The sequence below is a fragment of the Lolium rigidum genome, chromosome 3, assembly GCF_022539505.1.
Source record: "Lolium rigidum isolate FL_2022 chromosome 3, APGP_CSIRO_Lrig_0.1, whole genome shotgun sequence".
Classification (NCBI taxonomy): domain Eukaryota; kingdom Viridiplantae; phylum Streptophyta; class Magnoliopsida; order Poales; family Poaceae; genus Lolium; species Lolium rigidum.
The window spans coordinates 182,459,580-182,473,479 of NC_061510.1; the positions used below are offsets into that span (position 1 = coordinate 182,459,580).

The following is a 13,900-nucleotide window of genomic DNA, read 5'->3' on the forward strand; positions in this document are numbered from 1 at the left end:
GTACTAGGGGTTTCGCGACAGAGGCTATAAGTAGGCGAAAGGGTAGGTCAGGGGGGCTCACGAGGGGCCCAGGGGACAGGGTGGCGCGGCCAGGGCCTGGGCCGCGCCGCCCTATCATCTGGCCGCCTCGTGGCCCCACTTCGTTATCTCTTCGGTCTTCTGGAAGCTCCGTGCAAAAATAGGACCCTGGGCGGTGATTTCGTCCAATTCCGAGAATATTTCCTTACTAGGATTTCTGAAACCAAAAACAGCAGAAAACAAGCAATCGGCTCTTCGGCATCTTGTTAATAGGTTAGTTCCAGAAAATGCGTAAATACGACATATAATGTGCATAAAACATGTACTATCATCAATAAAGTAGCATGGAACATAAGAAATTATCGATACGTTGGAGACGTATCACCAAGATCGACTCATAGAACTAGATCTAGGTGTTTTTCCAAATCAACGCATAACTCCACAAATTTTGATATTAGTAAGAGGAAGCTACTATTTATTTTTTGGGGTTGAATTACACATTTGTATGCAGGCCGTAGATCAAAGCAACAAAAAAACAAGATTGTATAGAAATTTTGTAGTGTTACTAGCACATAGATGACACTAATTCGGCCATAAATTAACAAATAAAAATACAATGACAATGATTCAAAGATAGACCATTGCAAATAACACATTTACACTCTACAACAGTTATGATAGACCGTGACATTTACTCTAGGAACCACTTTCAAAATAGTTTTTACTTTTTAGTCCACTTGCATGGGAACTCTCGCCCAAGATATTTAAGTATACTAGGATGAACATAACACACATATTGCAGAAATTGATCCATGTAGGATTTTGATTTGTCACTTTATCTCATGTATAGGAACATTTTTATGTAAGAAATTGTTTTAAGTGACAACATCTCAAAAGTAATTAGTAATGTAATTATAGTTATGACATATGATCTAAGGTTAGCGCAAGTTTAGTAGTAATCATAGTAAAAAAGTGTCGTAGTAATGAAACACATTATAATTTTACAATAAAAAAATAAATCTTACCTTGAATTTTAGTTGTTGGTTCATAAGTGAAAAATAAGAATACGCTAATTTAAATAGTATATAAAAGTTAGTCACAAAAAGGAAAAAATGTGATTAATTTTGCCAAGTGTAAAAAAAATGTACCAACACCATGTACTAGTACATGTAGATGATATTGCGGAATGCGTGTTGAACTATTGATTCATATGTGTTTGTGGATTTGTTTATATGCTATCGGTACGAATGGGGTTTCAACAAGTTTGACGAACAAAAGGTTCAGATTTTCATATGTGGATGGCTTCTCAATTCAAATATGGTCTTCCTCTTCCATGATGGATGAGTGGACACTTGTAAAAAATGTTCCATCCTTCTTTGAACAACATGTGGAGATGAAGAAAAGGCTCAGTTCTATTAAGTGGGACGAAGATAGAAGTGGCTAGGGTGAGTTTATCAATATATATGGTACAAATGATGGAACATAACATATATTCATGGGAATCGATGATGATGTTGTTGATTATCTATTTTTGCTAGATATTCACAATAAAGATTGGACAAAAGGATCAAATGAAAAGGATGAACCGGTTAGAATTAGTATTTCACCATTGGTTACTAGCTGGGTTCATGTATTCCCAAGATAGCCGGTTGGTTTATTTTATCACTTTCTTGGTTGCTACTGTAGTTTATTTGTTAAATTCTTTACCACACAACTACTTAGTCTTTGTCGAAGACATTTGATTTGTAGGAAAAAATAACCTACATTTTAGGCTCTCTTGACATGCAAGCTAAGTATATACAACCAACGAAATCATCTATGGTAGTAGTTTACGTGTATATGTCTTCTCTTTCAGATGAGTTCTAGTTTTTTTTCTCATAATTGGGGAGTATACTACTTGGAACAAAACATTTCATATGTATTGAGTGGATTCTGTGTGGATGTTAGCATGGCATGAATGGTTAACATGAAATGGTGGTATCTCGATGATCTCGTCAGAGAACTTGACGGTGACGTCCAAATCCTAGACATGTCCCAGAACCTTCACCACGAGAGCGACAATGGCACGGTTGGAGGCTTACAAAGGATACTTCAGAGTGACATTCAGAATGTTTAACCAGACGCCAACTTGACATGGGGTTTTGGTTGGAACCGTGTGCCAGAGCTGCCAATCGGGAATCACAAAGGTCGTCAAGGATATGGAGAAGAAAATACTGGGTGGCATCATCACGGACATGGTGAGGTATCCCATCGGAGTATCGGTGCGGCATGGCTGTTGTACTTGTGTGGATTGAGTGGAAGTGAAGTGTTGCATATGAGATTGTACGATTGTTTTTACAGTGCCTAGGTTAGCCTATTTTATCTAATAAATTAGACTAGATCTTGTTAGTTGTTAGATTAGAAAGTATAGATTACAGTTGTCTTAGTTGTTAGTTGCTAGTGGTGTAGTTTACAATGTGGTGTAGATTAAAATTGTGTAGATGATCTAGTAGTATAAAGTAGTTAGTGAAGTGTACATGAATTTGCTATTGTAATTGTTCGTGTTGTTGCTAGTATCACGTTAGAGTTGAAGTTCCATGGTGTACACGAGAAGAAAAAAAACACGGGGGCAATTGTTACCAGCAATAAGGAACCCTCCTCACATCGGGCACGAAAGGCCTAGTTAATTAGAGATCGTTGATAACGCGTGAAGCACACGTCCGTTGGGAACCCCAAGTGGAAGGTGTGATGCGTATAGAAGCAAGTTTCCCTCAGTATGAAACCAAGGTTTATCGAACCAGTAGGAGTCAAGGGCCACGTGAAGGTTGTTGGTGAAGGAGTGTAGTGCGGCGCAACACCAGGGATTCCGGCGCCAACGTGGAACCTGCACAACACAATCAAAATACTTTGCCCCAACGTAACAGTGAGGTTCTCAATCTCACCGGCTTGCTGAAAACAAAGGATTAAACGTATGGTGTGGAGAATGATGTTTGTTTGCGAAGAACAACAAAGAACAGAGATTGCAGTAGATTGTATTTCAGATGTAAAAGAATGGACCGGGGTCCACAGTTCACTAGTGGTGTCTCTCCAATAAGATAAATAACATGCTGGGTGAACAAATTACAGGTGGGCAATTGACAAATAAAGATTCAATGCATATCATGATGATCACTATGAGATTTAATCAGGTTATTACGACAAAGAACATAGACCGCCATCCAGCATGCATCTATGCCTAAATAGTCCACCTTCGAGTTAGCATCCGCACCCCTTCCGGTATTAAGTTGCAAACAACATACAATTGCATTAAGTATGGTGCGTAATGTAATCAACACAAATATCCTTAGACAAAGCATTGATGTTTTATCCCTAGTAGCAACAGCACATCCACAACCTTAGAACTTTCTGTCACTGTCCCAGATTCAATGGAGGCATGAACCCACTATCGAGCATAAATACTCCCTCTTGGAGTTACAAGTATCAACTTGGCCAGAGCCTCTACTAGCAACGGAGAGCATGCAAGAACATAAACAACACATATATGATAGATTGATAATCAACTTGACATAGTATTCTATATTCATCGGATCCCACCAAACACAACATGTAGCATTACAAATAGATGATCTTGATCATGTTAGGCAGCTCACAAGATCTAAACATGATAGCACAAGAGGAGAAGATAACCATCTAGCTACTGCTATGGACCCATAGTCCAAGGATGAACTACTCACGCATCAATCCGGAGGCGGGCATGGTGATGTAGAGCCCTCCGGTGATGATTCCCCTCTCCGGCAGGGTGCCGGAGGCGATCTCCTGAATCCCCCGAGATGGGATTGGCGGCGGCAACGTCTCTGGAAGTATTTCTGTATCGTGGCTCTCGGTCTTCTGGAAGCTCCGTGGAAAAATAAGACCCTGGGCGTTGATTTCGTCCAATTCCGAGAATATTTCCTTTGTAGGATTTCTGAAACCAAAAACAGCAGAAAACAGCAACTGGCGCTTCGGCATCTTATTAATAGGTTAGTGACACTACTGGTCATAGTGTGGGAGATTTGGGTGAATCTCTAGTAAGCTCATGAAAGGCCGAGGAGTATGACTTATAAGCTCCACCCGAGGGGAAGGCTATGGTAGCCTAGTACCGTGCCGGCATTGAGCGAAACTTGCTGCACAAAAACTGACAATTCAAGGCATAGTCCATTGTTCGGTTGTAGTCAAGCGTAGCACCTTGCCTAAGTGGAAGTTCAACTTAACAGTCTCCACTGAAGTGCAGGTATATTAAACAGTAAATGGAACTAATGAGTCATCTGATGTGCATATGAGATCTGGTGGGGGATTGTTGAATGTAGATGGGCTGCAGCCCAATAAGGCAGCCCATGTAGTCTACAATTCCTGAAATCTCAAGGCCCATCACGTTGGCAGCTTGGGACAGCCTTGGGGGACAAAGTTTAGTCCCACATTGCTAGTTGGAAGAGAGTTGGAGTGGTATATAAGGGCTGCTATTCTAGTCATTCCAAGTGAGTGAGAATAGAAGGAGCCCTCGCGCACTCCTCCTCCTCCGCCCGCCCCGCCTCGTCTCGTCTCGTCACGTCACGTCACGTCACGCACGCACGTCGCGTTTCGTGACTCGAGTTCGAGTTCGAGACACACTCAAGGAAGCCTAAATTTTTGCTTGGTGCACCAACTGTGTTGGGTACGTGTCGGCCTGCATGTGCATGCTCGCCGCGTGTCCCTGGCTTCCTACGCGTGGCAACGCGGTCGGGTCGGCTTCCCAGGCTATACCAGGAGACAGATCAGATCTAGAGACACACACAGTTCTCAGAACTCTCTAGTCCATCTCTCTCGCGAAGTTCCTTTTGCTGCGCTACTCTCTAGTCTTCCTCATCCCGGTGACTGCGTGCACAGCCGTCCGGGAGAGCAGGCCTCCGAAACTCCGTCCGTTGAGATCCTGCACCGGGAGACAGGCGATAAGGTTTTTGGGGAGCGTCTCGGTGCGACTGCTCGCTACTGTTCGTGCTCTTCTTCGACGGATCGGCTGCTTCATCGAAAGATCCGACTACACCATGGGCGACATCAACAATACCCATGGTGGTGGTGGTGGTGCTGCTGGTGCGACCTTCCCGGTCACGATGTACGTGCTTTTCCTCTCCTACCTTGCACTGCTACTTGTTCCATGTTCAGATCTGATGCATGTGCTTAGTCTGATGTGCGTGGTTAAGTATGCTTGTGCATCTGTAATGTTGCTTTCAGTAATTAATCTAATACGGAAATTGCCTAATAATCCAACAAACTCTCCCACACAACAGAGAGGATTGCAACCGCTGGCCTCGACTCAATCAAAAACCATGACCACCAGACATCCTATGTTGTCATTGTCCAACAGAAGAGTCGTTTTAGCCTATTAGATGTACTACTATTTTCTTTTTATTTGATCGTTGTTTTTAGTTGGTTTATCATTGTTGTCTTCGCGATGTAGATTTTTTTTATCTTCCGTTGCAACGTACGGGTACTTTTGCTAGTAATACACATATATAGATTGTGGGATTTTTTATTTTTTGCGGGTAAGTTTGGTAACCTTGGCTATCACCCGACTGAATCGGCATATGTCATGTCGTGTTGGTCTGCAGGTACAGTAGGACCCCTTTGATCCAATCTCCCGTCATTTCGTTTTGGTATTCCGGTACGGATGGCTTCAGTTGACACGGGGAATGTGTATGTTCGGCACGAGGCTCCTTGGAATCGACATACACAAATTCAGGGTGAGATTCTAAAAACGTTTCGTCGAGGGGCCATATATGCCAAGTGTCCAATAGGGGGCCAATTTTGTCAAAAACAAAAGTGGTTATATACGTTTCCGAATCCTACTCGTTGACGATCCAGAGGGGAACTCGATATCACGATCACGACCGATAAATACACAGAGCTTGCGGAAACGCTGTCAGAACCACGCTGAGACCAGCCATGTCAACCGAATGTGCGAGCTCTCGCCCAAACTTGGCCAGCCCGGTGCCCGTCACATCGACGAAGCGCCTCCGTGCATGCGGTGATACGGCGACGACCCTTCCGGTGGATCTCCTGCTGGAGATCGCCTTTCAGTCTGACGCTGTGACCATCCTCCGCTGTGCCGCCGTCTCCAAGCCACTACGGGCCTCAATCCTCGACCCCGGCTTCCGCCGGCGCCTCGACCTCCGTGGCTTTGACCCCTCACTCCTGCGCGGCATCTCGTACAAGCTGGAAGCCAGAGGCGTCGTGCGCGTAGTCCAGAACACAGCGACGTCATCCGAACCCATCCCCGTCCGCTCGAAACCTGCAAGCCTCTGCTGCTTCGAGCTCGTGGCCTGGCGCGACGTCATCGCCGTCTTCCGACACAACAGCTACAGCTGCGGCCAAAATCATGCTGATGTCGTCGTCGACAGCCGCCGCAGCCTTACCGAGCGGCTTACAGTCTGCAACAGCATCACCGGCCACACCGTCTCCCTCCCTCCCGTGGCCGTAAGAGAAAACTACTACCCTCCGGCGTTGCTCACCGTCGACGACAATTTCGAGCTGCTGATCGCCGACAAGGATCTTGGTACCCGAGTCTACTCGTCCCGGGACGGCGGATGGAGCGCCGCCCGCGCAGCCCACCACGCCGTGCATCCACCACCCAGGCCGCTGCGTGACCAAAACAAACACCCCGTGGTCATCGGACGCATCGTCCACTGGCTATGCGTCCCGGGCTGGTGCCACAACCTAGGGGAAGCCCATGCCTTACAAATCGTGGCTCTCGACGTCGACACGGCACAGGCGACCGTGATGGAGCTGCCGCAGGGCTGCGTCAGCCGAATGAATGGCTTCAAGAGCAACAACGCGATCACGTTGGCTGTTTCGGCGGATGGCGCTAGGCTGCTGAGCTTGATCGTGTCTGAGACCCAGGTGATCTCGATGTGGTCCTTGTCGGTGGACGGAGGGTGGAGCCGGCAGGTGCTGATGGACAGGCAGCACTGTGGGGCGTGCACCGCTCGGTGCGGTTCGAGGGTTTCGGGGAAAGGAGCGGCACCCTGCTCTTTCACATGACCCATGTTGGCCTCGTCCACTTCAACCTTGCAACTAAGCAGGAGGCGCAGGCCCTCTGCATGAGCGACGACCCGACCACCACCAAAATCTCGCATGTGCGATTGCACGAGATTAACTTGGCATGGATGCTGCGAGACATGAAACCTTTCGTCTAAGGATGGTTCTTGCCTTGGATGGGCCGATGGGGTTCGATCGGCTCTACAACAGCGTGTTGGTGTGGTGGCGTCCGTTGGCGGCGGCAGCGGCAGCGGCTTGACAGCGGGGTGGTGCTGGTGCCGGCAGCGGTGAGCTGGACGGCGGCGGCTAGAGGTCCCGGCGGCGCGATGACTTCTGCGTGTGGTGAGAACCGCAGCGAGATGGCGTTGCGGCACAGTGAGCGCTCAAAGTGGTTGCTTATGGCGCGGCGGCCTGCGCTCCTGGTCCTGTGTGCCGAGAGGCGGGTCCGATGTGGTCCTCCAACAGTGGCAGAACAGCAACAAAAAAAAAAGCGCTATGCAACGTATAGTGACGCCCCGAAGGGCGAAGGCCACCTTGTTGCTTTACAATTTGGGCAATACTGAGGTCCCGAGGATCTGATTTCCTAACCTCTTTACACATATCATTTTTTTGCTTTATATAAAAAATATTCCCGCTTTTGCTTCAGTGTAGCAAAAAAAGATTCGCTCACGAAAGAAAATAAAAAAGACTAAGCTCGCCGGATAACTCGCTGGAGAGCTCGTAGAAAAAATAAAATGCTGTTGTAGCAAAAGTCGACATCATTAGAGACATCGACGCAGTTGTTGCCGGAAACCCTCACTGGAGGCCTCGACAGAGACCACGTAGCAAATATATTGTTCAATTGTAGCGAAACCACATAGAAGTGGTAGCAAAAAAGTAGTCCTATGTTGCAAAATAATAAAATAGAGACATCGACTAAGACCTCACCGGAGAAGGTTGCAGCAAAACTTTTGTACTATTATAGCAAAACTACAAAATGATCGTAGCATTTAAAAACACACAAAAAATCATCAAAAAAAATCGCGAACAATAGTTTTATAATTCATCACCAACTTGAATAAATCCAGCTGGTAGCAGGCTAGCAGCCCTAGCCACCAGGTGTAGCCCTGCACGCTACCATCACCAATCCTCTTGACAGTAGCGACAATAGCATCACCGACCAACATCGGTAGCACCTTCAAGTGCCAACGTAGCAACCGTGTCACCCCTTTTGCAGCGACCGCCGCTAGTGGGAAGCATCTATATGGCTGATAAGGAGGAAGGCGGCAGCCATACGTCTGCACGGCCATCGGTGACGTACCCCCTGACGACCTCAACCTTGGTACGACAAGGCCACGACCGCGGCCATGGGAAGCAGAGGAGGCCGTGGAAGGTCGAGGAAGTCGCATCTGCAAGTTGTTAATAGGTTGTATTAAGTCTTTGCTTAGTCCCTCTACTCACTTGTTACAGTTTGGTACAGATGAGGTCGCTCCATAAGATGGTGGTTTCTAGGTTGACATCGACGCGTAGCTTGGGGTTCCCAGGTGGCAGCCTAGAATCTATGGTCTGGAACGTCGCCGTTATGCTACTGACCTCTTAGGCCTTTTGCTATCTTACTATGTCTAATAATATAACTTCACGTTCGATGATTGATGTAATGTCAGGTCAGTGACCTCTGCTTGTAGTACTTTGGTTCTTTTCTATGTTATGAGCTCGTATTACATCTTTGGGCCGTAGAGTCACTGGCGTGTTACCGATTCTCTCATTGTAGGCTCTTGAGCTCTACGTTAGGCTATGTGAGACGAAGATCTATCATTTGTCTAACCCTGATCCCGGGGGTGCCACATCCAGGCCTGTAGTACCGGTCTGGGTTCGGTTAGTATCGTGTCTTCCCTAGGTTTGGTAGGGACACTCCTGAATATTTGGTGGGGGGGGGGGGGGGCTCTGTTACTTATTGGGTACCTGGCAGTACTACTGTGGTTGTACCACGCTGGTCCGTCCGTACATAACACGCGAAAACTGCTTGTAACGGTTCGATTTTTTAGCCCCTACATGTAGTCCCCAAGGATACTTATGTCTTATTCTGTCGCTCCACCATTAATGACCGAGCTTAAGTTGCCTAGATCTCTCTTCCTAGCAACTCAAACTCCTTATCTTCTAGGATTTTGAAGAGAAGACCTAGATCTAGATCGCGGAAGTATTAGGCATGCTTTCTTCTTGTGTCCACGTGTATATGAAACAGGGAGCTATTTAGGACTGGGTGATCTCATATCCCATATGTGCAGGCGTGCAGCCTTGAGCTAGAAGGAGGTTCAGTTCTGAAAGTTCTCTTTCCTGACAAAATGTCAAAGGCCCCTCTTCTAACCGATGTGGGCAGAGTTGGCTATGTGGCCACGGCCGTGTGGTACATATGGTGGGAACGTCGACATGCAACTCACAGTGAGTTACTGCAGACTCCAGCAAGAACAGCGCAAGCAATCTCCACTTTAGCTGTCAATTTCTCACGGGTAAAGAAAAAGAGAAGTGGCATTCTGACGCATGGGTGGATTATATCAAAAGAGGAATGCTGATGCAATTTTTAGTTATGAGGAGGGTAAAGAAAGTACTGATGCAATCATACGCGATGAAAGAGGGTTTTTTGTGGCGGCAAGCAATTGTGGTATTCCTTTTGCTTTTGAAGCAGCGACCACAAAAGCTCGGGCGCTTGGGGTGGAATATTGTTACTGAGCCAAATGAGTTGCAACGGAATAGAGATAAACTCGGATTCTAATGAAGTTATCAAAGTGGTGAAGAATGGAGGCAACTCGTACTTTTCTTTATCGTAGTTTACGGAAGTTGTTTTTAGCCATTGTCCTAGGAAAGCTAATGTGGTAGTGCATGTCCACCTGATTTTATTATACACGTATTAGCAAATGATGTATCCTTATTTTTTGATCAATAAAGCTTGACATGATGGCTTTTCCTAAATAAAAAAGAGAAGACCTAAATCTGCCCCCCTCGCCAAAAAAAAAAAACTTGATCCACCCTTGCAACCCCGTAAAAAATGATAATTATACACGATGTACATAGTAACATACACGCCGTCCATAAATATGATTGGAGTTATAGAACCATAAGCCGTACATACCCTAACATCGACAAGCTAGCTAGGGCACCATGGAGAAGGAGGCGAGGCGCCCAAGCAAAAAGGCTCGCGGCACGTCTGGTGACTCCACCAGCGGCCTGGCGGCGCTCGCGCTCCGGCTGTCAAACAAGCTCGCCGCCTGCGAGGAGCACGAGGGCAAGAACATCATGTTCTCGCCGTTGTCCATCTACACCGCGTTAGGTCTTGTGGCGGCCGGCGCCCAAGGCACCACGCTGGACGAGGTCCTCGCCGTGCTCGGCGCCGTTTCGCGTGACGAGTGACGAGGTCGCGGGAGTCGTGCGAGCCGTGGCGGAGGGCGCCCTCGCCGCCGCCGACGAAGATCCGTCAAGGCCGCTGGTCGTTACGACCGCGTGCGGTGTGTGGTGTCAGAAGGATTGGTCGCTCAAGCCGGCCTACCGGCAGGCCGTCGTCGAGTCCTACAAGGCGGAAGTACGCGCCCTTGACTTCGTCAGAAAGGTAAATTCATGTCCTCGGCGGCGCGTCTCATCCTGGTGAACGCTTGTCTGTCTAGCCTGCCCTTACACGCCATGGGGGTGTGCATGCTTGGGGACGGCATACACGACGTCCTTCGAAAACATCGCGCGAAATTCTTTTGGGAAGCTAACGGCCCAAAGAAGAAATATCATTGGGTCAGGTGGGACGCGGTGTGTATGCCCAAGTCCATGGGGGGACTTGGCATCATGGATACCAAACTCATGAACGTTTGTCTCATGGCAAAATGGGTTTGGAAAATCATGACTGGCGCTCAGGGATTGTGGGCGGACATCATCCGCGGCAAATACCTGAACGGTAGAGACATCTGGGTAGACTCGCACCCAAGAGGATCACAATTCTGGAACACGCTTCAGAAGATCAAGCGAGTGCTTTGTTTGGGGACAAAGCATCAGGTGGTAAGTGGGACATCGACCCGGTTCTGGCATGATTGGTGGCTAGGACCGAGACCTTTTAGGGAGAGATTCCCAGGCCTCTTCGCCATATCGGCAGACCCGGAGGCCTCGGTGGCGCAAGCCGCCGCCGGAGGGTATTGGGACATCCCCTTGCGTAGGGAGCTTGGTAGGCTTGAGCACAGGGAGCTCAATGACATCCGGAGGGATCTCCAGACAGTTGGTCTGAGGGCCGGGCGCGATGTGATCCGATGGTCTCTCGAACCCTCTGGAGAGTTCTCGGTACGATCCCTATATCTCAGGCTATGCCAGGGCACGACACGGAAACACTATGGGGTGCTGTGGAGGATCGCTGTCCCTCTCAAGATCAGGATCTTCCTCTGGCAGCTAGTGCGTAAACGCCTTCCCTCTAATGACAATATTCGTAGGAGGAGGGGACCATCTTCGGGGAGATGTGCCCTTTGTGGAGAGATGGAGGACACAAACCACATCTTCTTTACCTGCGTTCTAGCCAGATTCTTGTGGAGTGCGGTTAGAGAATTACTGCATTGTACCTGGAACCCCACGTGTTTGGCGGATGTGTATAGGCTACTTCAACCGTACAGAGGCCAAACTAAACGGGTCTACTGGATTAGCTGTGCGGCGCTGTGCTGGACCCTATGGAATATTAGAAACAAATTTTCCATTGAGGGGCGCTTCCCTAGTCAACCTGCTGATTGCATATACAAAATGTCTCTCTATCTACAGGTGTGGAAGCAAGTGGCTAGGAGACAGGACCGTGAGGCTGTGGAGCTGACCATTGACAGACTACGCACGCTCCACACTTCCGCCAGGATGCAGACATAGCATTCTTAGCTGTCACTATTTTCTTAGCATGTATCTGAACTTTGCCTATGTCTGTGTGTTTGTGTTCTCCAAATGTTGGGGCATTTGGATGTGCTTGTTAGTGAACTATGTTATCTTTCGCGTTATCGGTGTGAGTTGTATCCGGAACCTTCAGTTGTATGGTGTGGCTTCATTAATTTAAAGCCGGGCTCTGCTCGAGCCTTCAGTCTAGACGGCAGCGCCGTTCGCGTGCCATTCATGGCCGGAAGTAGAGGCCGCGAGTACATGGTGTCCTGCTACGACGGGTTCAAGGTGCTCAAGCTTCCATACAAGCAGGGGAAGAATGGTGGCGGGGCACGGTACTCAATGTGCATCTTCCTCCCAACCGCGCGGGACGGGCTGCATAGCCTTGCCGACCAGATGTCATCTGGTGGCCCAAGCTTCTTGTTTGACCACCTGCCCACGTGGCAAGAGAGCATGACTAGGTTTGGTCTCCCCAAGTTCAAGTTGTCCTTCTTCTGCAGCATGAAGGAAGTTCTCGAGAGCTTGGGGCTCCGGGCAGCATTCGGTGACGCCGATCTGTCTGACATGGTGGAGGCCAATTTCGGCGATATTTCGGTGGAAGATGTGTTCCACAAAGCAGTAGTTGGAGTGAACGAAGAAGGAACCGAGGCCACGGCCTCCACGGCGGTCACCGTGATTCTTCAGAGCCGCAGTCCTCCTATGGACTTCGTCGCGGACCACCCTTTTGCTTTCTTCATCGTGGAGGAGGTGTCTGGTGCGGTGCTCTTCGCCGGCCACGTCATTGACCCTTCTATGAAAACGGACTCATAACAGGGTTATTCTGGAGTGAGTCATTTTGCCTCGATGAAAGTAGGAGATCTGATTGAATTTGTCTTGTAAAAACTGTTGGAGATCTCCCACATAATGCTTCCATCGAGCTGCCAGAACAGGTAAGCCATCCTAAGATCCACCTTGTGTTACCACTTACCACCAAGAGCTCGTTTGATTGGAGATGGAGACGTAGGACCAAATTATAACCGCAGGAAACACCTCTGAAACAGTTTGAAGGCTCGAAATCCACGGTTTCTTCAGACCATTGCACCACTCTAGCTCTCACCTACGGCTTGGGTCGTAGCGGCAACGCCCAACCTCTGAACTGTAGCAGCCCAGCCATACGCTTTGCACTGTTGCTCCATCCTGTCCCTTCTGCAACCACAGGCTTCTCCTTCTCCTTCGCCGGCTCCTACGACTCCAGCACATGAGGTCGCCAAGTTACTACTTACAAGTACTTCTTGGTGGTTCCATACAAGAACCGAAATTCTCATGCCCCTTGCAAGAGAATACAAAGTTGACAGAATTGGCAGGCCCCGTGCTAGAGAATACAAAGTTGACAGCAGAAAATGAACTGAAAAAGTTTGAGACACAACTCATTTCTTCCAAGCAGGCAAAGTTAAATGTATCCGAGTAGGAAAAAAAAAAAGAATACTCTGGGTAGGATAGGCTCAGGTTGGAAATTCGAAAATTGCGAATTAACCATGCCAGTATGAATCGATCTGAATTCCATCACAGCTTTATCAGTAGTAGGTCAGTAGTGTTTCCATGAAAACAAACAAACCATTCGATAACAAGGAGAAAAAAATGGTAAAGGAGCATTCACAAATAGAGCAAATACGACATTTTGTATCCAAATTGAGTTGACAAGAATGACATAATTTGCCAGAAATAGAACCAACTGTCAAACCTCCACGATGCTGGTGAGTGAATCAGAGCCAACTGTGAACTGTCAAAACTCCACGATGCTCTGTCAACATCTAAAGGTGTCAAAACTTCTTCACCCCTGTGATGAACTGCTTCAAGGCAAACAATAGAGTCAGAAAAAAGGAAATAAGTGTCAGATAGAAGTTGTTATTGTGTCCAGTGTTCCTGCAAGTCTGTAGCAGTGAAAAATGTTATATACACTGCATTTTGAAATCACATTTGCAGAGTGGTTGGACTAATATCAATTTGTTATAAAATC

At 47.7% G+C, this 13,900-nt stretch overlaps 1 pseudogene; it reads left to right on the top strand.

The window, feature by feature from the left end:
- Positions 1–10,182: 10,182 nt before the first annotated feature.
- LOC124695881 lies at positions 10,183–12,714 on the top strand (annotated as a pseudogene).
- Positions 12,715–13,900: the final 1,186 nt, after the last annotated feature.